Raw genomic sequence first — 26,135 nt, forward strand, 5'->3', positions numbered from 1 at the left:
ACACAGCCAGACGCAGAGCAGTGGCAGTGCAGGCTGCTGGCTGGCACTGGTGGCAGCCACGTGCAAGCTCCCCTTCCATCCCCCTGCTCCTAGGAGGCAGCGTCAGTGCAGGGTGGTGGTGCACGGCACTCCGTCCCTGCCCGCCCTCCCCTCCCCTCCCTCCCCATCATTCTTGATGGACATATTGCTAAGTATATATATACAAAGAAGTTTTAAATACATTCTGGTTGAGTTAAACACACACATGTTTTTTATTCTCCTAATAGTTACTTTTCCCACTATAGCCCTATTTTCTAGCTTCTTCTGCTATTGCTCACTTTCCGATGTGGTAGTGATTATATCAGACCGTAGCTAAACCATATCACTCAATTAGGTTAAGTACAGGCATACAAAAAGCCCGAGGCTGAACTGATTCAATCTTTGCATGTTAGTTTAAACTGCATAGATTGAACCCATAACTGATTAAACAGACAGTCACTTTTGAAACTGGAAGAGCAGCCAGATCTCTGCAGTGGCCCATACCAGTAGCTGGGGGGTGAAAAAGCACACCTCCGAGGCTGCCAGCCACTGCTGAAGGGAAGGGAGGAAAGATGTAAGGGAAGCCCTCAGAGGCTTTTCCTCCCCTCTCCACTTGAGCAGAGGTGCAGGTGTGTTAAGGCCCAGCTGGCTTGAGTTGCGGGGGAGGGGCGGGGTTAAACTCCCACCCTGGCCCTCACTGACCCAAGCTGGGATCTATCTGGGGCGGGGGGGGGAGGGGGGCTCAGAGGCTTTCCCACCATGGGACGACAAGCCTCTGAGGGCTTCCCTCCTCCCCTCCCCTCTCCCCTTACAGGCAGACCCTGGCTGGGATGTAGTGCTAGGGTTTTTCCCCCCACCCCTGTCTCTGCCAGCCAGAGCAGTAATTTTGCTGTGGCTAGGGAGCAGAAGTCTGGGGCAGACACTACTCTGCTGGAGCAGACAGCACAGCACAGGGGGATGCTGGGGGGCTGTGAGTTAACTTGAATCAGGAGGGGTTCTGGGACAGAAGTTCCATAAATTGGCTTGACCTAAATTAGTTAAGATTAGGTTGGATACTGCATCCAACCAGGTTTATCTTAAACTTGCTTTGGCCATTTTGAAAGTGGTTTATGTGCACTGAACTTCTGTTCTGTTACAGGTTTAAACTGGTTTCTGATCACTTAATCCAGTTTATGTGTAACTTCTGTCCCTAGGCTTGCAGGTTCAAAAAATCTGACTGATATATTTTAAACATGACTATATGAAGTTTACAAGAAAATGGTTAAGGCATAGTTCTTCAATACAATCCATTTGTTGTAGAACAGCTTTTGTGGTATATGATTACCTCCAAAAAAAAATAAAAAGAGTGAAACTGAAACTGGCACTTTATCTTCTTTCCCACTTCACAAATGCTAAACCAAATTAAACCCTTTTGTAAAAGAATGTGAAACTTGAAACAAAGTTGTTAAAGGCCAGGCTAAAAGAATCCAAAAGGGGCCTTAAAACTAGAAGGGAGACTCAAGTAGGTCTGTATGAATATATTTTTTCAGTTAAGTGCAAATATTTTTAAATATTATTTTAGATCAATATGAAAGCAAAAATCTTTACAATTTTGAACAACTTGAACAAGAGTAACAAAAAAGTTTGACCTGGAACAAAGAATTGTACTTTGGCTCGTGTCATTTTTAATAACATCACAAAAATTTGGAAATGGAGGATGAGGTTCACAAGAGGAGTTTGGTGCCATTCACAAAACTGAAGTGGTGCTTGTAAGTTCTGTAGTTCATTGCTGACATGTGAGAGACCTAGGTCCAGAGCAGGCAGAAGGGGTCCCCCATTCTCAGGCTAGTGTCCCAAAGCTCACGTTATGGGGAATTCTGGGTGTGTTGTTTGGGGGGGGGAGGGGGGACTCAGTCTTTTCTATTGAAGCTATCCCTGTTAGAATGAGAGGGAGAGAGAGACAGAGAGAATGACTATATCACTTGGTAGGTTAGATCTGGTCCTGAAAGAGGCAGCACCTGGTTTACAGTCCCTCTTTCAACAAACATTTAACATGAACATCAGTCAATGTTTGAGCGTATTACAGGAAGAGTAGTTGAAGAGTATGACTAAAATAAACCTGCAAGCTTATATGGATCTAAAATCCATTTGAAAAGTAGAGTGTTTTAGAAATCGCATGCCCTATAGCCTTTCATACAAATATTATAGTGTCGTAGTAATTATCGGTATCTGTAAAATTTATCCATGTTTTATTTTTCTTGTAGTCTCTCTCAGACTTTTGTTTAATTTTTTTTCAGTATTTTCACCAAAGTCTTTTACCCAAGTTCATAAATCAGGTTTACTCTACATGTCAGTAATTAGATTTGATTATGATTTAACTCAAAACTGATGGACTTGTTTACAAACATGAATATTCCTATAATGTCTCATCATTTTTCAGTCTGCCTCTTACCTATGTTGGCTTTGGTGGTATATTGTTGGCATTTGAGAATTGGCTTCATTCCCAAGGCCGACAGGATAATACTTCCCTTTAGGCAACAAAACGCATCATAAACCTACAGAATAGTTATTCATAGAAGGAATTTTCTGATCCTGAACCAGGTATGGCAAGGCTTTTTTTCTTTAACTCCTGTTCTCTCCCCCCATGGTAATTCAGGGCTGTTTTGAGATTATAAAGATTTTACAATCTTTTACCATCCAACTTGTAATGATTTATTTTTTCTCAAAATGAGTCCATTATATCTTGTTAATTAGATTTTAGTTAAAGTAGTGTAAACCAAACATATTCCTTTCTGTATGCAGATCTATTTACATCTGGAGCCTAAGAAATCCAAATGATTGATACGCTTTCCTTACCACAGAAAATAGAGGCCTTAGAACTAATATTTTTAAGTGCATTTTTTCTTTTTTCCTGGTTTTGTCATGACGGCAGGGCTATATTCTGTCCCTATGGTAATGACCTGTGTCTATATGTGATAGTCTATATTCTGTGTCTATGGTAATGACCTGTGTCTATATGTGATATTAGCTTTAGGTATACCCAAGCACCCAGGAGACTGGCGAACAATTACAATAGCATTTATTTTTTAATAGTGGTTCTTTTAACTGGACTCATGAAAAACTATAGAAAGTAAAAAAAAAAGATAAATTTTGACTTATCAAATACCTTCACTATCTTTCAGTGCTGATGAAAGAGGAGCTAGAATTCAAGAAAATAAAATTTAGCCATGAGATCACATGTAACATAAAAAAAAATAGAAAGACAAGCAGCATTTAACAGATGTAATTTTCTGGCAAACACACACCACTGAGCTACGTGTGAAATTTCTCTGATGTCAGGAAAACTACTTCTTGACATATAAATATGTGAACAAAGGAGATAAGGAAATGGGGTTCATGATGTGTAGCCAATATTGCATCCTGTTATAGCACTAATAATGTCAAGAAATGTTACTCTCAAATGCTGCTTTCTTCAATAAGGGTAACTTCAATTTGAAGTTTTTTTGTCATTTTAGTCTCAAGATTTTTTGGCTGATTGTTGGTTCTTTTTGTTTGTTTGTTTGTTTGTTTTTGATAAAACATCAATCACCAGTTCTGCATTCCTGATATATGTTACTATTTTTGTTGGATTCCACTCTCCAAAAAGGGTGTCAAATCATACAATAATGCAGTCTTTGTAATTTCTATACTTGCAGTGCATTTCCAGATATTCAGGCCTCATCTTAGCCCCCATCAAAAGTCTTTGGGTATGTGCAAATATTTCCAGGACCTAGACTACAATTGCATGGCTTACTTTAAGCTGCATGATCATAGCTTGGGTCCTGCTTATGCAGATGTTTGTCGGTTTTGGGAGCCATACAAGGGAAATGATCTAAGTAAATTGGGGTAGGAGAAGGAGTGGTGGGATTGGAGGGATCTAGTAGGTAAGGGGGGGGGCAGGGTGGGATGGGGGTGGTGCTGGAAGGTGGTGAGGTCTTGTGGTTCTGAGGGGAGGAGCGGGAGTTGTCCACCCAAGCTGGGGTAAGTGGCTGGGTTTTCCCAGCCCCCCAGCCTATACTCCAAACATGAACAGATGTTCAGTAGATCAGGCTAACTCATGACTGATCGAACTTAATTCACCTCCTCAGTGAGCTAAATTAGATTGTAATGGCCATTTTGTTTGCTCAGTCTAACCTTGCCAAACATGTACAGATCGACCTAACCCTAATTATGTTGATCTAAGTGTAACTTCTGCCTGTATCCATTTACCAGGATAGTGGCATCCTTTTTATAATGCTTAGATATTGTATATGATTAAAATACTCAATCAAGTATTCTATGAACCCCCATGTTAAAGTGACTGAAGTGATCTTATTTTTCCAAGAGTTTTTTTCCCCCCATTTTTCTTTCTTCTTCACAGTGTTTATTATCCTTCAAACTGAGATCTATTAAATTGATCTATGGTCATTCATTATCAGTCACTTTTCATAGTAAATATCCCCCACTCCAAAGACCATGTTTCCATTTGTGTTATCCTAAGAACTGGGCTTAAAAAGTCGTGAATGAATTTTCAAATAGAATCCAGTGCTGTTGTCTGCTGTTCTCTAATTTACTTTGCAATACTCTTAATTATATTTCACTATCTATCTCATTACAATTATTGACTGATGAAAGTTTACCTTGTTATGTTATCTCACAATTCACAGCCCAGTCCTGTAACATATGGTCTATTTTAGTATCTTACTTTGCAAGTGATTTTCACTGCAGCACCTAACAAAATAAAATATGCTTCAATTGGATGGATTTTGTAACCCTGAGTCCCCTTTTTTTGGAGGCTTAAATAAGTGTTTCTGCTGAGACTTCTGGAGGACAGAAGCTGCAATGCAACCCATTCTTACCTGCTTGCAGAATGCCATAGGGAACTCATGAAAAAAACTTTCCCTAGGGTGTTATGCTGGGAAATTAACTGACATCTTGGAAATGCTGGATGTTTTATACTTGGAACTTTATAGTTGAATCATTGTAATGTTTAGCTTTCATGCAAGTTTGACCTATTCCTGTAATGTTCTCGTTACTTCCTGCAAGACAGAATGTCCTTGGCATCTGATATTTGAATGGGGTTTGAAATTGCTGCATAACTTTCAGACTAGGTCACTAAATAAATGTGTTTGAATAACCTGCATTAAAAACACATTCATTATCTGAGAAAAAAGCATAATGCTAGTGGTGCATATGTTCTGGAGAACCTGTATATCTGTAAATTATAGTGGAGGCAAGGATTTTCTGTGAGTGATACCTTTTATTGGACCAATGGCTATAACATCAGTCTAATACTACCTTAATTTATAGAATACTATTTCTTTCTTTGGTAGCTAATGTGTTAAATGCATTTAGGGTTTTTGTTTGTTTTTTGTTTATTTTCAGTACTCAGCAAAAAAAAAAATGTCATTTTTTGCAATGTCATAAATATTACCCAGGAGTCAAAGGGAAATTAAAGCTCCCAGGGGCCAATGGGAAATTAAAGCTGCCCCGCTCCCCCCTTGCTACTGCTTCAAATAAAGTAAAACCCCAGGGCCAGGCCCACTGAAGACAATGAACCTTGGCCCCACTAAAGTCACTGACTTCAGTAGAGCCAGGATTTCACTGTGGTATTGAGTATCTGATATCAGGAATTTGTATATATGAAGGTAGTAACTCAAGCCAAACATAATGCATAACAAGGAAAGGACAAGTACTCTAGTGCAAAAAACTGATAATTCCTTTTAGGTGGAAATGTAACTCAGTCTGACTTCTGTATTTCAGTATTTGTTTCTTCTTTTTTTCAGTGGAAGGAACATCCACTTCTGCTTTGGTGGATACTCTCTACCTTTTAATTAGAACAATCAATTTGCAAAATACTGTGATAAAACAAAGACCGAACTCCAAATTCACATAAAGCATTCTTTCCTCAATACAGTCGGTACTCTTGTCTCAGTTTTACATGTGTGTTTCTGGCTAGGATCATACACAATTTAGGGTTGTGTTTGAGGTACTTTCGAAAGTGAGAAATTTGTGTAAACTTTACAAACCAAATTTTGTAAATGAAAATTTTCTGTTCAGATGAGATGAAACTCCTGTCTGCTTTATCTGAACCAAACCTAAAGACTTTCTGAAGTTCATTAATCATTAACTGCATCAGTGTCTGATTTCATTAATTCTTGTTACTAGTTTCTAGTTCATAACACACTGGAACATGGTGTTTCTGAGAAAACTGTGTTATAATGACATTTATTTCATTATAAATGAGAAATGTTTGGGCCGAAACCACAGATCAGAATAAACTTGAATTTTAAAAGCAAATTTGGACACCAAACACTTATATTCAAACAATGCAGTACTACTGTTTTTTTCAAAATCACATGTACATATTTCTGGCTTCTATCATGATTTACTACAAATCATGAGCAACACGTAGTATTTTTACTGTGTACATCCACTGTATTCATGTATTTGGGTATTTGTAAAAAAAAATCTGGAAAAATTAAAATCCCATCATAATAGGAATATGAACACATAAAGCAAGTCTTAGAGTTGATTTTATATATATATATCTTCTAATGATGCATTTTGATTAACCTGCACAAATGAGAGAATACTATATTTTCTCACACAACATGTCCTGATATATAATACATACTTTGTTTTTGAAAGGCAGAATGAAGAAAAATGATTTTTCCAGAGTTATAATTGCATAGAACAGGGACAGAGCATAATTTTCAGCTGCTTTACCCTCCCTTCCTGCATAATTAAATACGAGTCCTTACCTGCTGGTGAAGACTGAGCTTCCTGGGTAGATGTATGATAGTGAAAAAGACCTAAAGAGTCTGTGCTGAAGACTCTGAGCTAAAGATGCTGTTAAATAGAGGGCCCAGGAGCAGTTAGTAGACAGAAAATCGCCTTTAAGAAAAGTTAGCTTGATTAATGAAACATTGAGATAATTAAAAAGAGAAAATGAACCATTAAGTCAATTGACTCCCTCAGTTGCTTCAATAGTAATAGTAATACCATAGCTGCTGCACTGTGGAGTAGGAATCAGCTTTCCCATGTATTACATGCATCCCAATTTGATAGTGAGGTGATTTTGATGGAAAGGATGCACACTGTACATGAGAAAATATGATGGTAATATAGTAGAAAATCATTGGCAAATAATTCACTGGTTAAGAGTAATTTATGAATCTGGTCTAAAAGAAATGTTAGAGACTAATATACCAGAGGGAAAATTGTTGAGTATTCTTCAATATTCATTATTTAACTTTTTTTAATTGTGGGAAACGTTTCATCTCTTCATAGGGTAAAAGAGTAATTCTTCATTAAATGCTTTTGTAACTAAGCCCAAGGTAGATTCAGAAGCATACTTCATCTAATGAGGCTAAATATTTCCACTGCTGTACTGACAATACAGAATAACATTTTCCACACCTTTGAATGATGTGCCCTGACAAGTGCAAGTGAAAAATTAATGTTCTGGATGATGAATTCCCATAAGAGGTTCTTGGTTATCACTATACAGAATTTCAATTCGGTATCTGTAATGTCCTCAATCTGGACATTGTTCACAAATATTTTTTAATTGTTTAATACATGTTAAAAAGATGATAATGTTACCAGCAGAATAAATGATGTTGTGGATGTCATGACAGGTCTTCAGCGCTGGGGCCTGATACCAGAATGAATGTATGAAACATTATTAGGATAAAAGACTTAGCTCTTTTAGCCAAGGCTGTAGCAGATGCATTTGTGAGAGCTCCTACAGTTAGGGCCAAATCCTATTCTACCCATTGTACATCTGCATTGACTTTAGGGGCTCATATACAAATGCACAGAGCCTGCTTCAGTGCACTGGAAATCCAGCACGTCAGAGCAGGCTTGATTCATCAAGTCTGCTGGAGCACAGAAATTGATGTGCTCTGGCAGCCTTCCATATCATATACAGCAGAGTCCCAGCACATCTCCACACTGAAAAAAAGGTGGCAGGGCACTTTGAAATAAAACATGTTCAATAAGTTTTAGTTTAAAGCTCCCCACTGCCATTTCTTCAATTTAGGGACACTGATACACATGACACGTGAATGTGGGTCACTAATTAAAGCTCCCGGTGCCATGTCCCGCAGCATGTGTAAAAATGCTGTAGGTGCCTAAGTTTGATTATATTCCACTCTTTCAAGTTTTTGAAAATTCACCAGTACTTCTACTTTTGCAACACGTTGTTATCTTACTCTTAAAACTGAGTAACAAAAAAGCTTCAAGAAAGGAGAGGACTCACCCACCTTTTGCATTAACAATTTTTCAGGAATTAGCACAGGGTGGAATATAATCACCCATTGGCATAAATCCACTTTAGATGCTTTATAGGTAGAATAGACTTACTCTTAATGTATACCAGCAGAAAGAGTAAATGTAAAATAATAATAATTTCTTTTATTACAGAGAAGGAATAGATTTTAATCCCAGTCCTTTTTCTATAGTTTTCCACAGAATTCCATGGAAGCTGATTGTACAATAAACCCAGTTGAAATTGATGCTGTCTGACTAGTTTCATATTCTACTTCAAAACCAGGTCTTTTGCTGTGCTAAAGGGGTACATAAAGAGTCAATGAGCTAGGACACATAGCAGCTGCTCAGTTAGAATCCTGCTACTTTGGAAATCCTATTGAAATCTTACCTGGCAACACCACCTAATACATGAGATGATGTCAACATGTGATGCCAGTTGGTACTAATTATACATAAGGAAATGGTGAATTTTAATCAGTGACTATTCCTACTCCTTCAATTCTTCCTTCATTTTACACCTGACTTCTTACCATCAATTGTGATTTAAAAAAAAATACTTTGTATGTGTGTCCAGGTCAGTTTTACAGAAAACCATTATATTAAATATTGTTCCTGGAGTCTATTGCTTTTTATTTGTATACAAGCATTCAGAATGAATCCCAACTTTGCCAGTTAGTGGCTTCCAGAAACAGTGTGGTTTGAGTGGGGGAAAAAACAAACCCTTAGTTCTTTTCTTTCATGACTCATTGTTCCCCTCTGGCTGTGTCACTACACCTTTCTCTGCATATGTGAAATCTTGTGGTTAAGAGATTGTATCAAGACATGGGAAATCTAGGTTCCAATCCTGTCTCTGTCACAGATTCTGTTGTGTCATATTTGATAAGTAAGTTAATCTCTTTGTGCCTCAGTTCTGAACCAATAAGATGAGAATGATTGTTTGGTTTTAATTTTCTTTGAAGATAAATATATCGATTTGTTCAAGATATAGAAGCCCATGTAGTTTCCCTACCGGGAGTGCAGAGATAATGTTCTTACCTGCCTCACAGAGCTATTAGAAAGATGAATTAGTTGATAAAGTTTCCATAACAACTTAATTCTGCATTAATTTTTTAGTGTAAAGCAAGAGACATCAGTAGTCCATATTGTCCAGCCCTTTGATGCAGGTTAGACCAACATATAAGCTTGATCTATACTTATACCTGCAGCTAAAAGTATATATTTTGGGAAGGAGATATCATGGGCCGCTTGTACATGTGATGGGGGTTTAGTCCTCAGGGTTTCATTCTATACCCCCTAAAATGAAATGGTGGGTTTTATTTTTTTTTATCACTATGCACATATGATCTCTCAGAAATATGATAAAATGATCAGTGTACTATTCACAGTATATTACTTCAGGGGTCGCCACAGGACAATCCACCCCCCTGATTTCTTTGTACTAAATTACAGCAGGGAGCACCTATAGATCACAGCATGCTAATACAGGGTTCCCTCGCTTTATGCGGGTTCTGTGTGTGAGAATTTGGTCTTATGTGATGACCCTTTTTATACCAAAAATTCATTATATGCGAGGTAAATTCAGTCTTATGCAATTGGTGTGGTGGAAACCCTCAGTCAACTGATTTGTGCAGTACATTGTGGGAGTGATGAGCACAAAAATATAATCTCCTGTGTGGATCTGTGTTCCTTGCTCATTGTCTGTGATATGTGTTTCTGTAGCTGTCATCCCCATTATGATAGTACCTTGTGCTTGTGTGTACTGTCTGCTGTTGGAGAATACCAAAATTGTTTTGTAAAAATGGTAGAAATAGGTCTGGGGGTCAGTACAGTCGAGGTCTTGGAACATATCCCTATTTGTTACATTGTAAGTGGGTTCCTTTTACGTGAATTCAAGTTATGCACCATTTTCCAGGAATGCATGTACAGCATAAAGCAAGGGACACCTGTATGTACAGATCACCAAAAGTTATGCTGTTTTATTAATTTAGATAATTTAATTGTGTAATTGAATTACTTTAATTAATTTAATTAATTTTACACATGTTACAAACTTATTTCCTTTTTTTCACCAATACTTTAAAAAAATATTATTTTATTTTTGTTCTTTTCATTACTATCTTTATCCTCACCTTATTTTTCAGTTTATTATGTCATCAGGTAAATTTTATTTCATGTGTAAATCCACTTGTTTGTTTGTTTTTTATTTCATTCAAACAGTACGCAACATTATAATATGTGCACAAAAATCTAGCACCGTGTTAATTTCTTATCTATGTCTTCCCGCACATATTGGTTGGGACTTCACACATATTGGAAAGGCTTTCCACACATATTGGAGTGTTGTGGTACACTCCCTGCATTATCTCACAGGGGGTCCCAATCCCTGTGCAGGGGACTGGGTGTCCGAGCCAAAAAAGCCCCTGTGTGCAGCAGCCACACAGCAACACCAGGCTGTGTTTGAGACAGCCAGCAAGAAGGAGGGAGGTGGGGGACAGGGAACAGGGAATATGACCGGAGACAGCCCCTGTCCTCCCCTGACCCCTCAGTACAGGGCTGGTTGGCAGTGTCTGGTCTCCTGGTGGCCTGTGGGAAGGAGACACCGGGGTTTTGTCAGATGACGGGTCATCCAGGACCATGAACTGCTGCTGAGGACATGCAGCCCCGTGGCCAGACCCAGCCTCCCCCACACCTGGGGACCACACAAAGGGCTGTGACCTGCCCTGAGACATGGCACAGGGAGGAGGACACCACAAAGTAAATGAAAACCATTTCAGCTGGCTCTCTCCCCCTCCCCCCCATCACTGCAGATCTGAAGGCTGGCTCCTCCCCTCCCCCTCCCCACCCCACCCCAAGCAAACGAAAACTTTTCAAATTCAGCCTACTCCTGCTTCCCCCCACCAAACCAATGCCCCCCCCCCCCAAACACACACACTAGAAACAATGTACATATGATAGAAGTGTTGGAATGAATTTTTTAATTTCATCTATAGAAATGGTCAGTGGTAACTGCTAACTGTCGAGCATTTTTTAACATTCAGCACTGATCAATTGGCCTACAAAGCACCCTCTCCATCTGCAACAGCCAGAATGAGTACTGCCAGACAATCCCACAAAATAGTTGCCCAACCACCATTTGTTGCTGTTCTAAGGGGGCACTGTACCTTGACTGCCTGTGTCTGTGTCTGGCCACTGTCTCTCTCACTTTCTGCATTTTCTCAGACCATGAGTCACCAAAAACCTCCCCCCTGGTTTTGAAAATGTTGTGGAACACACAGGCTGCCACAGTGAAAGAAGTAATGTTTTCTGGCTCCACTTTGAGCCTGTAATTCAGTGATCTCCACTGTGCTCTCAGATGGCCAAAGGCACATCCAACGGTCCTATGATATTTGCTGAGCTGGTAGTTAAATGTGGACTTTTGCCGGTCAGTAACTTGTCCTTCATGTGACTTCATGAGCTGGGGCAGGAGGGGGTAAGCTGCATCTGCTATGATCACTGCATCAGGGAGCCTGGGTGCATATTGTCCTTTCTCCATCATGCCAGGCAGCAGTTAGTTTTGAAAGACATGCACCTCATGAGTGCTCTGCCCAGCCTGTATAAATGTTAGTGAGTCATCATCAGTGATCAACCATGGCTTGGAGGATCACAGAGGCAAATGCCTTCCTATTGACAAATCCTTATTTCTCCTGGGATGGGTTTAGGACAGGGATGTGTGCACTGTCCAGTGTACCCACACCATTAAGGAACCCCATGGCCTTGAAGCCTTCAACAACTTCCCAGGGTTTCATAGGCAGATAAAGTTGTTCACCGCGATGTCCTGCATCAGCCGGCATACCTCATGTGCTGCCACCCTGGATATGTAGGGAGCCAGGCCAAACTGGTTTTCTGTGAAGCAGAGGTTGGTGGAGGGTGCACAGTTTCATGATGGCCATGGCCACCCTCCTTTCTGGTGCAATGGGCTGATGCATGGCAGTCTTCTGGTGCTCAATGTGCAGTATCAGCAACTAGGAGTGCGCGGAGTGGGTAGTATTTGATTTAGATTTGGATTCAGATTTGGCCTGATTCAGGGGACAGTGATTTGATTCGCTGATTTAGATCACTGTCCCAATTCAATTTGGCCAAATCTGAATCTGAAGATTCGATTCTGATTCAGAGAATCAGCAATTCAGCCATAGATACAGCTTTATATGTTTTTTCTATGTACCTCAAGGTGCCAGGCATGGGCCATGAATGCTGAGATGGTGGGATGGATGAAACATCCCACGGGAGTGCAGGGAGCGTCCCCTGCCGAGCATGTGGGTGATCCCCCCTCCCACACCCCTCTGGCTCAGTGATCGGCTGCAGAGGGGTGTGAGTGGTTCCCCAGGCACTCCGCAGTGGACCCGGAAATGGACCATGTGGAAGTACTTCTAGTCCACTTCCAGGTCCACTGCTGAACACACAGGGGGCTCCCCTGCGCTTCCGTGGGATGCTCCATCTGACCCACCATCTTGGTGTTTACGAGCCACGCTTGGTACCTCAAGGTATGTAGAAAAAACATATAAAGCTGTGTCTATGCCTGAATTATTGAATCTTTCCAAATCGATTTGGAGGTTTCCAATTTGATTCAGAGAGATTAATGGGTTTCCTAATTCGATTCAGGTTTGGAGATTTGGCTACCGAATCAGGCCAAAACTCCTCCAAATCAAATCAGCCACTGAAGCTTCACACAACCATATCAGCATCAAAACTATGTGGAAAAATGTGTCCCTACTCATGTGGAAGGTGTCAAACCACTGCTGATCATCCCAAGGTGTCTCCAAATCAATAGATACCTTTCAGTTCTCCAACTGCAGCTGATGGGACATTGCCTTATATAACAAGGCATGTGAAGCTGCTACCCTGCTACCCTGCATTGGTGCCTCTGTACAAGGGTCATCATAGCATGCATCATGTTCAGTAGCTGCATTCATGCATTATCAAGTGCCTCCAGGCTCTTGTTGGACATCTCCAGGGCATCCAAGACTGTTTCCTCAGAGCACCACTTGTTGGCACTAAGGGGGTTAACTAGGTAAAGCTTTTTAATAGGACGATTAGCGTTAAAACAGTCATGCTCTTTAAATTTCAATTCCTAACCTACTCAACTCCAGTTCCTATAAACGCACCTCCTGTAAAAACTGGCATGTCCAATGATCCCATAAACCTGTTATCTACCCAAGGGTGCAGTACATAGCACCTAATGGAGCAATGACCAGACCTGCCATGAATTTTCACCACAGCAAACCCCTCAAATATGGCAGTAGCCAGGGGAAGAAAGGTGGTTGTGAGGTCCCCGTGCCTTCTGTTTTGAATAGGTCCCATTAGCACATTAAGAGCTATGCCAGCCATTGAGATGCCAGAAGCACCAAGTCAAATCACAGTCCCAATTGTCTGAAGTCTCCAAATACCGTTTTTTCCATGACATGCATTCAGTGGAAAAAAAGTGGCACTGAGCAGAATCCTGAAATGGCCGAACTATGAATTAAGGGGTGGAGTGGCAAGTAGCAGGAAATTAGTCTTAATGGCATTATCAGCCCTGCTCCTTACATTTCAGTTCCTACACATCCCTGTAACTGCCCCTTCTTTAAAAACTTGGGGAGTCCGAAGACCCCAGAAACCCATCATTTGCTAAAATCCATTAAGAGATCAAGATCTTAATCTGTCAAGTACTCAGCAGTAAAAAGGCAGGTGCAGCTGCCTTTCAACTGAAAGAACCTTGATTTCCTCTCCCCCCCCCCCATGACTTAGTACACCCCAGGAGTACAGTTCAGCAATTGATATGTTGGACATCGTGGTGGAGGGGAGTGGGGGTGTGCTTGAAGGTCCAGCAGCAATTCCTTTCAAACAAGCTGCATTGCAGGCAGGCCGTGAATTTCAGATGTTTTTGGCAGCGTGCCATTAAGACCTATCGTTCGGGAAATGGGTACATCTGGGGGACAGTTTGGGACAGACTATACATTTCAATGGTGTTCTTTTAGGAAAGGTCACTTCAGCAGATTGGTGTGAGTGCCAGTACTAAGGCACAGTTCACACCTATATAGGTATGCATGTATTGCAAGTCAGACCAACACAAAAAGGTTCTGTAGAAATGTCTATATAACTGATTTCAGCTGTGGGCAAAAAGCATCTGGCGACTCTGGTCAGAGCATAGTGAGCCCTCTCTGTGACTCACTTTGGCCCTGAAAATGTACTCGACAGAGATACAAAATAAGCAATATCTGCCGGTCTTGGAGGAATAGCCAGATACATCTCAAAGCTGTGGCCCCAAGCAGGCCCATGATGACCTGGAGGCTTTGATTGATATTTGGTGGGAACAAAAAGTTCTGGTGCAGCTGGAAAATCAACAAAATAAGCCATTCTATGCATCCATTGCTGAGCAAATTAATAAGCGTGGCCACGATCGTGACTGGACCCAGTGCCTCAGCAAGATGAAGGCCCTGAAATGTGCTCTCCATTGCCAAGGACCAGAATTCTTGTTCGGGGGCTCGACATATAGTAGCCCCATTCTGTCATATGTTGTCTATCATTCTTGTGAAGGATGCAGGAGGTGCTTACCTGCAATCCTTTGGCACAACAGGGTGCAGCGTGACTGAGCTAGCAAGAGTCTATAGACTGTCCTGCCACTGGAGTGGGCAGTGTGATAGGCATTGCATAGCCTTCAGGTTGCTAGTTGGAGGTCTGGGACAAGTACAGCAGCTACAGGACATGGAGAACCAAGACAGAGTTGTCTTGACCATGACCCCATTCTCCCCCGGGGTCTTTCCTTAATGTCTCAGAGGAGGAGGAGGATGCATTAGATTCCATGATCATACTGACCCTGGACACCAGAAATTCTTGAGACCCAAAGATCAGTGCCAGTGCCATAGATGCCCAAGGATCCATGCCCGGAGACTTGTAATTTATGAGGAAGGGGCATTAGATCAGTTTGGGTGACTAGGGCTTACATGGACCTAGTCTTGCTTTTGCACCAGGACCAAGTGAAGCAAGCAAGGAGGGAAGGCATTAATGTTAGAAGCAGCAAATATGTCTGCTTCTTGCAGTCATGCAAGTTTCCCCATACATGGGGGTGAACGTGCTGGACCCTCTCTTAAAGTTGCATGTGGGGGTTAGAGTGGGGTGGTGGGGGTGGGGGAGCATTAATTTGTTTACTGGCAGGAATTTTTGCTGCTGAGAGATGTACAATGATCTTTTTAGTGGAGTGTGAAGTATGCATATGGGTTCCTTCATAATCATCCTTTGTGGGTGGCTGCATTAATTCACCAAGTGGTGAGCAGTAGATATATTAATGTTGGCCTCTGCAGCTATACCTGGTGTTCTAAAACATTATTACACACAAATACATGCAAAAAGGGGGTTCAAAATATAAAAAGTGTAGTGACAATTGGTCAAAGGGATTCAGTACACATAATTAACATGTACACATGACAGATTTATGACTGCATCATTGCAAATTGCAATGATGCAAACTAACCTACATCAGAATGTGGTTTAGTTTTGTAACAATGGCCATGTGTAGACAAAACAAGGGGTGTGTATGCATGCCATTTTAAAGCAGGCTAAATGGGTGGGTGCTGCCTTGGGGGGGGTGCTGCTGCTGCCATGGAGTGAAGCACCACCTTCCTCGCCCCCTGTCCCACAGCCCAGGGACCTCTGCCTGCCAGCAGCTTGCCCTCCCCTCCCCACCACCAGAGAGACAGGTAAGTCAGTGGGATGTGTGCATGACACGGGGGTTTAATCAGTCCTAAATTGAAGCAGTATTTTTACAAACTCAAAACTTCAATTTAGGGCCCCCGTTTTGTCTACACGCACCCAACGAGATCTAATATTAAACCTCCAAAACTTGCATACATGTTAATTGTGATGCCATTAAGCCACACAAAGGGAAATTTTTATCATGTGTACATCATCTTGTCATCACTTATACAAGTGCCTATGGTGTCTTTGTCGTTCTAGAAATTTACGGTATGAATAAATACCTCCTGGCACTGGGTAAAGGGCTTATTTTAATTTTGTCTTATTAGAGTAGCTAAAAAATGCTTTAATGCATTGGACAATCTGGACCCAGGGTGTTTTCCTTGCTTAAAACCACTGAGCACAATATAAAAATCAGATGCACAAAAAGCTACTGAAGTCCTAAAAATTAGTATGTTTGTTTTTTCCCCTCTTCTCAAACCCCCCACCTAGTTGAAAGGAAACCTCAAGGCCTCATCTGGTTTCTTCTTTTCTGCATCTACTGTGCATTTAATTAATTCTCTCTGTCTTTTTTGCAGCCCACATGTTGATACATTCCCCTTTTTGTTTCCAAAAGAGGATTTCACAGAATTACAGTGTGCCTGATCCAACCGACCACTTTGATGTTCTTCACTAGACTATGTAGGTAAAACTCAAGATATATTATAATCAGTTTCCTTTCTTGGTTTCAGTGTTTCAGTGAATACTTTTTTTTTCCAGCAAAGAATGATTGTTATGAGAAGTAAGGTTCATTTGAAATTCAAGGGACCACAGCAAACATTAAATCATTCACTGTAACTTTGACATCAGTTGCATTATAGCATAAGGCTATGGATTCCATCTTGAATATATTTTTGCCCATCCACCTGCTCCTCTTGTCATATCTGCTCTAAGGGTTTATCTACATTGCAAGCACAGTAGTGACTGTCTGAGCTAGTTTTTAAATAATTAGTTTGGATCTTACTAGCAGTCCAGTTGAGGCAGCAATTAAACTCAGTGAGAGTTTGTGAAAACCTGCTCAAGTAACTGGGTAAACGCAGTGACTGCAGTATAGATAAACTTTAAGGAGAAAAAAGTACAGTGGTAATGTTGCTGTTTAGGGAGAAGTCTTCTGGAGAAAGTGTTTCTACTGTACTGTTGTAATTCATCCTGAGCTTCTGAGAGAAACTTTAGTGGACCTGTTTATAATGTCTTCTTTGAATTTCAATCAAGTCTGAGAGTTTAGTCTATAATGCACCAATAAAACTTCCCCACAAAAAGTGTTGGTCTTTGTTTAGGCCAGAAATGGAGAAAGGTTGAAAATATTCTGTATGAAGGTCCTGATCCCAAAATGGATAGAGGGGTTTCTCCTGCTTCTACCTACTGAAATATCAACATCTTGTATATGATAGCACAGCTGGCATTCCTCAAATGCAGTTGTTCTAGGCTGTTACTTGTTCAAGTTGTATCAAGCTGTTCACTACTATTTGTTAGATTTGTGTGTGCATGTGTGTGTCCAAATTGCGTCAGTAATGAAGCTGTATGTGACAGAGGGCTGCCTTGAGGCCCATCATTTTATCAGCCCACCCACCTGTCTAAGGCAGTCCACCTTGCGTCACCTGCCATGCCTTTCGTGTTTCCACAAAAGTAGGTGTGTATATGCAGGAGGCTGCCCATTTGGTTGTCCTGATGCCAAAGGTGAAATACATGGATCTGAACCTCCCTTATACCATGTCCCATGCCTCACAGATAGCATCACATACTGGTGACAATTATCTTGGCGCCTTACTGAGCTAAACTCAGTCCCATGCTGAGCCTCTGTCATTCTACCCCTAGCAGGGCAACATTCATTCTGCCCCTTTCTTAGGCCTTAGTCACACTGCCCTACTTTGTATAGCCCTTCAGGACCACCCAGACTCCCTACTCTATACAGCCCTTCAGGATGCATCTCTTTCACTCTCAATCTTGACCCACATAGACCTTCAGGCCACCCAGTTTAGACCCTACTTTATAATGGAGCATCACCCACACACTGGGCTGATTCCGACCCACAGCCTTCTCTGGCCTCGGAAGTCCCTAACTCGGCCTACAGCCCACTCAGGCCTCAGGTTTCTGTTGATGTGCCTGAACCCCAAGCCTCTTCCCTCTACAGGGTAACCCACCATGTCATGGTGGCTGAGACTTTACAGGACCCCATCCTCACCTTTCCCTGGGGAGGCACAAGTGTGGCATTTTCTGGAGTGTCCTCCACCACAGGCAGCCCCTCCACACCATCCCATCCCAGCAGAGTGCAGTTTCAGGTCTTACCCAGGGCCAAGGAACCTCCTCCATCCCCATAGTTGCTACTCTGACCTCCAGGTGTTCCAGGACCTGCAGTCTGCAAGCTGAATTATGTTGCTCCTCTGGCTCCCTAAGTGTAACTGCCTGCTCTACTCCTAGAGTCTGGACTTATACTGAGACTGCCCAGCCCTCATCCAGTATGGCCCCCTTGTGATCATGTGACTGCCTAATTGGGCCTTACTGCATCTGCCAGCTGCTCCACAGCCTTCCTAAACCTCTTAAAATGGCAGGCACAAGTTGTGCTCTGCCATACTGCACCAAGCTGATTCCTGCGCAAAGCTTAATATAAACCACGCATATTCATATAATATATAGATAATATAACATATATTCATTTTTATTTCCTGCGGAGGCGAGTATTAGTTGTTCTGTGTGTAATTAATATATTGGTTGTTTTTTGCATGTAAAACAAACACATTCTTTTCTGAATACTTAGATTCAAATTGCTACCAATCAAAAACCCTTCAGACTGGAGGAAAGACTCAGATGCTCTCTTGTGGCTGTCTACAAATCTCTTAATGACCTTAAAGTTAAAATGGCAGGAAAGCAATCCCAGATGAGACTGTTCATACTAGGGATTCTGAACAAAGCAAACCTGCCTCTGTTCTGGGTTTCACTGGTTTCACTTTTGCCCAAATAGGAAGTTAAAAAACCGGATGCTGATTTCAGGGTTTGTGGTTGTAGCTATGTTGGTCTAAGGACATAGGCAGGCAAGATTCTTTGAATAGATGTGATATCTTTTATTAGGCCAACTGAGTAACTGGAAAAAAGTTCTTAGCAAGCTTTTAGGCACAATCACCTTTCTTCAGCTATAGGGAGTTTCTGCTGTTCTGAGACTCCAAGGAATGAAAGAAGCTAAAAGTGTGGCAGGATTTCAGTGAGAATGTAAATAGGGAGAAATTAGGAAAACAAAAGGTAGAGCAGGGAAGGAGGGGGAGCCAAAGGTGAGTAAGGGAGACTCTACAGTAGTAACTGAAGGTAGAAAAGAGGCTGTGTGAGAAAAGGGAAATAGCTGTAAATTAGGAAGACAAAGGGCAGAAAAGTAGGGGAGGGGAGGGGAGCGGAGGGGAGGGGAGAAAGGTTGGAGGAGGAAAAAATAGTATAAGAGGTCAGGTCTTGCAGGTACCTGGTGAATAGGATGTCAGGCAGGTTGTAATGTCATAAATCCAGTGTCTGTATTGAGTCCATGATTTTTTGTATCCAGTAGATTTATTAAGTAAATTTTGTGGGCTCACCTATGAAAGGTGTTTTGTAAGTTCCCTTTGAGGATTAGAACTGAGACATTGGAGAGGGAGTGATTGTCTTGTGAGAAGTGTGCACCCACAGGTAGTTGGGTATTCATGTCTTTAATAGATTTTCGGTGTGCATTCATTCTGGTGCACAGTTGTTGTTTGGTTTCTCCTACATATTTTCCATCAGGACATTCAGTGCACTGGATAAGATATATTACATTCCTGGAGGTGTAAGATCCAGGAATGGTGATGGTTCTGTTGGGGGGTGTAGTTCTTGTGGAGGTGATGGAGATGTGCTGGCAGGTTTTGCATTTCTTGATGTGACTTTCAGAGAACCATGATTTTACTTAATGTTAACTGTACTTATTTTCAGAATAAAGAGAGGGGGGCAGTGCAAATGACAGTTGTATTTATGCAACAGACCTCTGTCCCTTAGCCCAAGGCTGTTAAACTGAGGGGTTAATATACTGCCCCTAGACTCCTACCTGGCTACCTCTCCCCTCATCTCTCCACCTACAGCAGCGACTAGGGTTTCCAGGGTCCCCTTCTCTTCTCCAGCTTCTACTGTCTGTCCCCATCCCAGGGGGTGGAGTGGGGTAATGCAGCTTATGGCATCAAGGAAAACAGTGGCCTGGGGTGCCCGTGTAATATGGTGCAGCAAAGGGGTGTTCACATAATGTGCAGCTTGGAGGTTCCATGGCTTACACTGATGGTGCCTCTGCAGTATGCATCTCCCACTGATGTGGCCCAGGGGCACCTAAAAGTTAGGTAACCCTGCTTTAGATAAATGCTTCTTAAATTCTTATCAAGACCTTAAGAAAACCTGTATCGAAACAAATTTTAATGTTTTAAGACGCCTAAGTCCTGTACTCTAACTTACCAGAAGTCTGTATTTTCACAAATATTTTAGAAAGTGACAAGTAAATAGCAGTTCTCCTCATTGTAAGTTAGATTGAAACTAATGTAATTTGTGACAATTAAGCTTAATAGATTTATTTATATTTATACTGTTGCACAACCATTTAAATTATTGCATATATAAAGAAAACACTATAATAAGTAGAGTGCATCAAATAGAATTTATTAGTGCATCTGGAGTCATTGATTTTGCAGCATCAATTACATTATTTTGGTTCTCAGAATCTTAAATTCCCTCTTCCAGTTCGTGTCATGGCTATTAAGACATTTGCATTCTTCCTTTATCCAAAGTAAAGTTATAATTTAGCACCTTGCACATACAGAAATCTGTTCAGGTTATTGTATCTAATATCAAGTTTAAATAAAAAAATAATAACAAATATAACATTTAAGCAGATTTTGCTAGCCAGGGTCCAAAAAGAAACCCTATGTCAATTTTAAAAAGCATTTAAATGATGTAAGTAATATTTGTAAATATTACTTGAAAAAAATTCAATTTCATATAAATGTATTTAATTTTTATTTTTCAATGCATTTAAAATGTGTTGATTCTGATGTATAGATGAACTCTGAGAAACTGATAAAGTTTAGATTCTACTGTTGTTTGAGCTCTCCTTTTGCTATTTATTTTGTAAGATTACAAGAAGTATTCCTTATAAATTCTTGCATTTTACTGATTCTTTATTTTGCTCTCCAGGAACTGCTTTCCTTAAAGGCTGTTGGGTTGTTGAACATCTCCTGGTCCAGTAGCCAATGACACAATGATGTTTATTTGATTTCTGCACAAAACTGATTGTGCACACTCCCTAGCCTATTTTAAGGGGGTGTAGTGGTAGGGTAGGCTGAGTTTAAGGAGCTAAGGTACAGTCAGCAAATGCATGTTGTCATGTAGTTTGTTATGGTTTTAGAGTATGGCTTAATGCTGATGTAAATAGCAATGGATTCTACTGTGTGTGCATGTATTCAAGGCAGTTGTTTCATTTGTTTGTTTGTTTTTGCTTAGTTTTTGCTTAGATGAGATTCATGTAAAGTAATTTTATTTTCCCCCTGTAAAATTATAAGAATGGGGAGCGCTAGAATGATGTGTTGATGACTCATCGGGGATGTTTAGAGCAACTACCAGGTTTTAGAAAGGTGATGCTTGATTTGTGGAAAATCTCTTTGCTGGCCTTAATGTTATTTAATTTGATCAAAAGCTACCATTGGTATGATGTACGCAGAGCCAGGAATATGGCTTCATAAGTAAATTGTTGATTTAAATCTAAGGTAAAATAATACAAATTGGTAATTTCTAATTATTATGATGCATCTTGGGACAAGATGTACTTGTTTTGGTACCTATATATTAATGTTTTTAAGAGAGTGATGGCTGGAATGAATGATAACAATGTTGAAAGTTGTATTTAAATAGGCAGAATATAAGTGTTCTTGGTTGTAACATCTCTACTTTTACTAAATGCATAACAAAATCTTAAATAAGTGGAACTGGGAAGTTTTGAGATCCACTTCTCCCCCCCCCCAAAAAAAAAAAAAAAATTCCAGCAACAAAGGCACCCAAAATAAGTTTCTGATGTTTGGAGGGAAGAATAAAAACATTTAAAATTAAGAATTGTTTATCCTATGACACTTGTTTTTCCTTTCTTTGGAGGTTTAGTTATGAAGACTTACTGGGAGCATCTACACATGCATTTTATTGTGGAGTACACTAATTTGCTGTGTAATAAAGTGTCACCGTCTACATGTGTGATGGAATTAGGCTGCAGTAAACTAATTAAACCTGCCACAAGATAGTACTGCTAAGGACAGTACCAGTTCATGGTGGGGTAATTTACTGTGATTAAATGCACATGTGCTGACCATGGACATAAATTGCACCTAGTCAGCCCAGCTAAACAGGGGTCAGACTCCTACTTGACACCTAGCCATATGGCTCCACACGTTTAGCACCCTTGTGCCACAGCCAGCCCCTCTGCTGCCTGGTGTTGCCACCCAGAGCCTGGAAGTAGTTTACTCTGGCTCAAAGTGCTCCAGAGTTTATCGCTTTGCATTAATTGCAGGTGTAGATGCACCCACTATTTCACAGCAGTCAGTTATATATGAAATAAGACCACAGGAAGAGCATGACTTTAATAACCACTTCAAAAGAAATACCTTGTAAATAAATAAGTTTTCCTTGGGGATTACAAAACCATTTTATTTATCATTTAAATTGCATTAACTTAAATAAAATAGTATACTAATTCCCCAAGGGAAAATATTTCATTTATGTTTGAACACTATATTACTTCCATTAATTGGACACATTTCGTTATCTATCTAATCATTTATTTTTTGCTGAGTGAGTGGACAGAATGAAAAAATACTTTTATTGAACTAAGGGCTTTTTCATCGAACACATTCTTATTTAATGGTCTATCTGTCTCTGTACACACTTGCAGCTTTACTGGTATTCTTCAATTTTTAGTATTTTAAGCAATTAATAAAATGTATTGTGGTGTATAAGTGGTATATACTAAAGAATTTCCATCAGTCCACCTTTTTTTCATCACTAAGGAATGGGAGTCAGGTCTTTCTTTATTCCAGCTGATCCAGAATGCACAAATTTTCTCTTTTGGATTATTTGTATGAGGAAAATTCATCCAGAAATGTCTTTAAAAATTAGGAGCAAGCTTTATTCTCCCTTTAATGTTTACAATGAAGCCTTGTGTTTGGTCTGAGGGGAAAAAATATTGCATTTATTTCAGTGAATAAGGTAATAATAAATCAATTTCTGCAACTCAATATTCAGCAATATTGAAATCTAATAAACTGAAGGAGACCTACACCTACCTATCTTTCACAGTGGTGTTTTAGTAATTATAAATAAAGGCTAGTACTTGGTTAATATAAATAAATTCACCTTGTCTTCATTAAGTGAATTAAATCACTGAATGACCCCCATACATACCCACACATAGAAAGACTCAGTCACGGTTTGGACTGCATTTCATTTCATTAGGTGAAGTGGTAAATGGTGTGGTAGTGGTAAACACAAACATATTTTGGATATCTAAAGAACCTCTCTTTCTGTTAAAAGTATTTAAGACATCTTTATTAACATCCATATATATTTGCTTTTTTGGTGGATATGGAATGGCTATAACATGGACTGCAGAATATATTTATTTTGTAAATCCATTATAATTGGTTTACTCTGGAAATTTTCTACTCCATTTAAAAGCGAAGGAAAGGACTCTTGTTGATCAAGAACTAGAGGAATTGCATACACAGTGAACTATGGTAAATTCAGTGAAAGTGGGAAAGAGAAGCATTAGGGTATGCACAGGGCTTATGTTTCCCTAAAAGTGTCGCCCGCAATTTAGTTAGTTCTCATCAGATGAGAACAAACTTAAAATCAGCATGCATTAATCCAGGGTAGTGACTACTTGCATGAGTTTCCAGCATAGTCCCAAGGCTGGGAAATCCCAGCCAATCTCCACAAACTCACCAGCTCTGCCCAAGCTCACCAGTCCTCCTCCCTAACCTCTTCTCTCAGAATTACCAGCACCACACCACCCCCAACACTTCAATCCTGCCAATCCCACTTCTACACTGAACTCACTTGCCTTCGGCTGCCCACATGAATGCGTGCACATGGTAGAACCTAATAGGTTTAGGCAGCTCAAAGCAAGCTGCCTAACCTGAGCTGGGTCTTCCAAACCCTTAGAGTGAAAGATGAATGGGCAGAGAAAACAATCCAAGGGATAGGAATAAAGTCAAGAGGAATGGATGCAAGCCAGATGCAACCCTGGGTGCAAGCTAGTATGAGGCATGTTTCAGGGAGCAGAAGTAGCAGGAGAGGGATGAGATAATATCATCTGAGGAGAAGGAAAGGAGGTAAGAGCAAATAAGACCTTCTGGGATGAAAGGGATAGGCTCAGGAAAAAATATAAAGATATGAAATTCCTTTTGATAGCACTGGGTTGGCAGGGGATCTAGGGGGTCATCCTGCCAGCCAAGGGCGGCTCCAGTGGGGTTCCACATATGGTGAAGCAGGTGGTTAGCCCTGTTCTGAAGAACCCTCATGCCCTAGCCAGCCCCATCACTATCTATATGTGCATTTAAGTGCAGTAATTAACTGCACTATCAGATAGTACTTGTGTCCAACAGGACTCTCCATTGGTACAGTAAATTAGTCTACACTGGCCTAATTGTTGTGCATGTGTAGATGGTGACACTTTACTGTGCAGTAAATAAGTCTGTTTCACATTAAAGCACATGTTTAGACATGCCCAGTACATAGGAAAACTAGTACTTGTTGCAGGATAATCTGATTTTGTAGTAGAGGATCCTAGTAGTTTTTGGATATGGATTCAAATCCTTCTATGGGGGAGGGGGAGAATGGACAGTGTTACTGTAGGTGGATATATTCATGTCATTTAGCAGACATAAAGTGTTTCCAAATTTATTGTTTCTGGTTTTTCTTAATAATAATTATATATTTAAATAGTCCTTAAAAGAGTTAATTTTTAGCATTATGGTGCTGTTGTGGTGATGCTGTATCCATGATGGTCCAGAAAGAAGGCAGAGAGGCAAGGACTTTTGTGGGTGATTTTTTTTTATTGGATCAATTGTATTATTAGGAGAGACATAGACAAGTTTTCAGATACCACTCTACACCAAAAATACAGTTGGTCTAATAAAAGATATCAACCACAGAATCTTGCCTTTCTTAATTTTCATAAGACTTTCATAGACTCTGTAACCCCATTAAAATTTTATTTTGTTATTTCTGTATCTAAACAAATTTGTCATTTTTCCAATTTAATTTGGCAAATTAAATTCACTTTGATTTCTTTTAAAGTCTTTGATCAGACATGCTGATTTTCAACTGTTTTTCATTGTCAGCTCTTTTCTGAGACTGAAAAGGCTAGTTTCATCAATAGCAATGCTTAAAATATACACTACACACCAGTGTGTGTGTGGGGTGTTCAGAAACCTTATCTGTCCTATAAATGTCTTCTTAGTTCATACTTACATCTATTTGTGGTATCAGAACATCTCAATGTTTTTGTTGTTTGTATTACTAATAAAAATTAATTAAATTAATTGAAAAATGAATGGCATTCACATCACAGAATTATATGATGAAGGCTTAAAAACTCCTGAAGCTTAGTCATATTTTATTAATTTATATCCTAAGGGCACATCCACACATGCAAGCACGTGCGCTTGCAGCAGCTCAAATAGAAGCGGTGCAAATTTGAGCCAGGGCTTTTTGCCTTAGTGTACATGCTCGGACGTGCACTTTGCTGTCCAAGCACGTGCCGGTGCAAGGCCAGACTAGGGAGCCACATAGGGCTGGGCCATGTCCTCACTCCCCTGCAGGCACAGGGGGCAGAGGCGGGAGTCGGCCCTGGGGCCCGGTCCATGCTGACAGGAGCTGGCATGGCATGTGGTTCCCGTGTGCTGTGCGGGGTCCTGCCATGACTGGGCCCTTTCTATACCTGCAGGACCTGACCTGGCGTGCGGGGACTGTGTGGAGCTGAGCCGGGTTCTGCTGGCCCTGGAGCTGCTCGTGCCACCTAGCAGCCAGGCGGCACAAGCAACCCCACGGCCAGCAGGACCCAGCTTGGCTCCACGTAGTCC

General features: G+C 40.7%; 1 protein-coding gene across 2 annotated transcripts in view; it reads left to right on the forward strand.

The window, feature by feature from the left end:
* Window positions 1-26,135, forward strand: part of CHRM3 (cholinergic receptor muscarinic 3) — a 505,262-nt gene that overhangs the window by 253,452 nt on the left and 225,675 nt on the right. For both annotated transcript variants that reach the window (XM_025213771.1, XM_006016366.2), the window contains one exon: window positions 16,578-16,680. The gene's annotated coding sequence lies outside the window, so the exon portion shown is untranslated. The remainder of the gene's footprint in view (window positions 1-16,577; window positions 16,681-26,135) is intronic.

Source organism: Alligator sinensis, unplaced genomic scaffold, assembly GCF_000455745.1.
Source record: "Alligator sinensis unplaced genomic scaffold, ASM45574v1 scaffold93_2, whole genome shotgun sequence".
NCBI lineage: Eukaryota > Metazoa > Chordata > Crocodylia > Alligatoridae > Alligator > Alligator sinensis.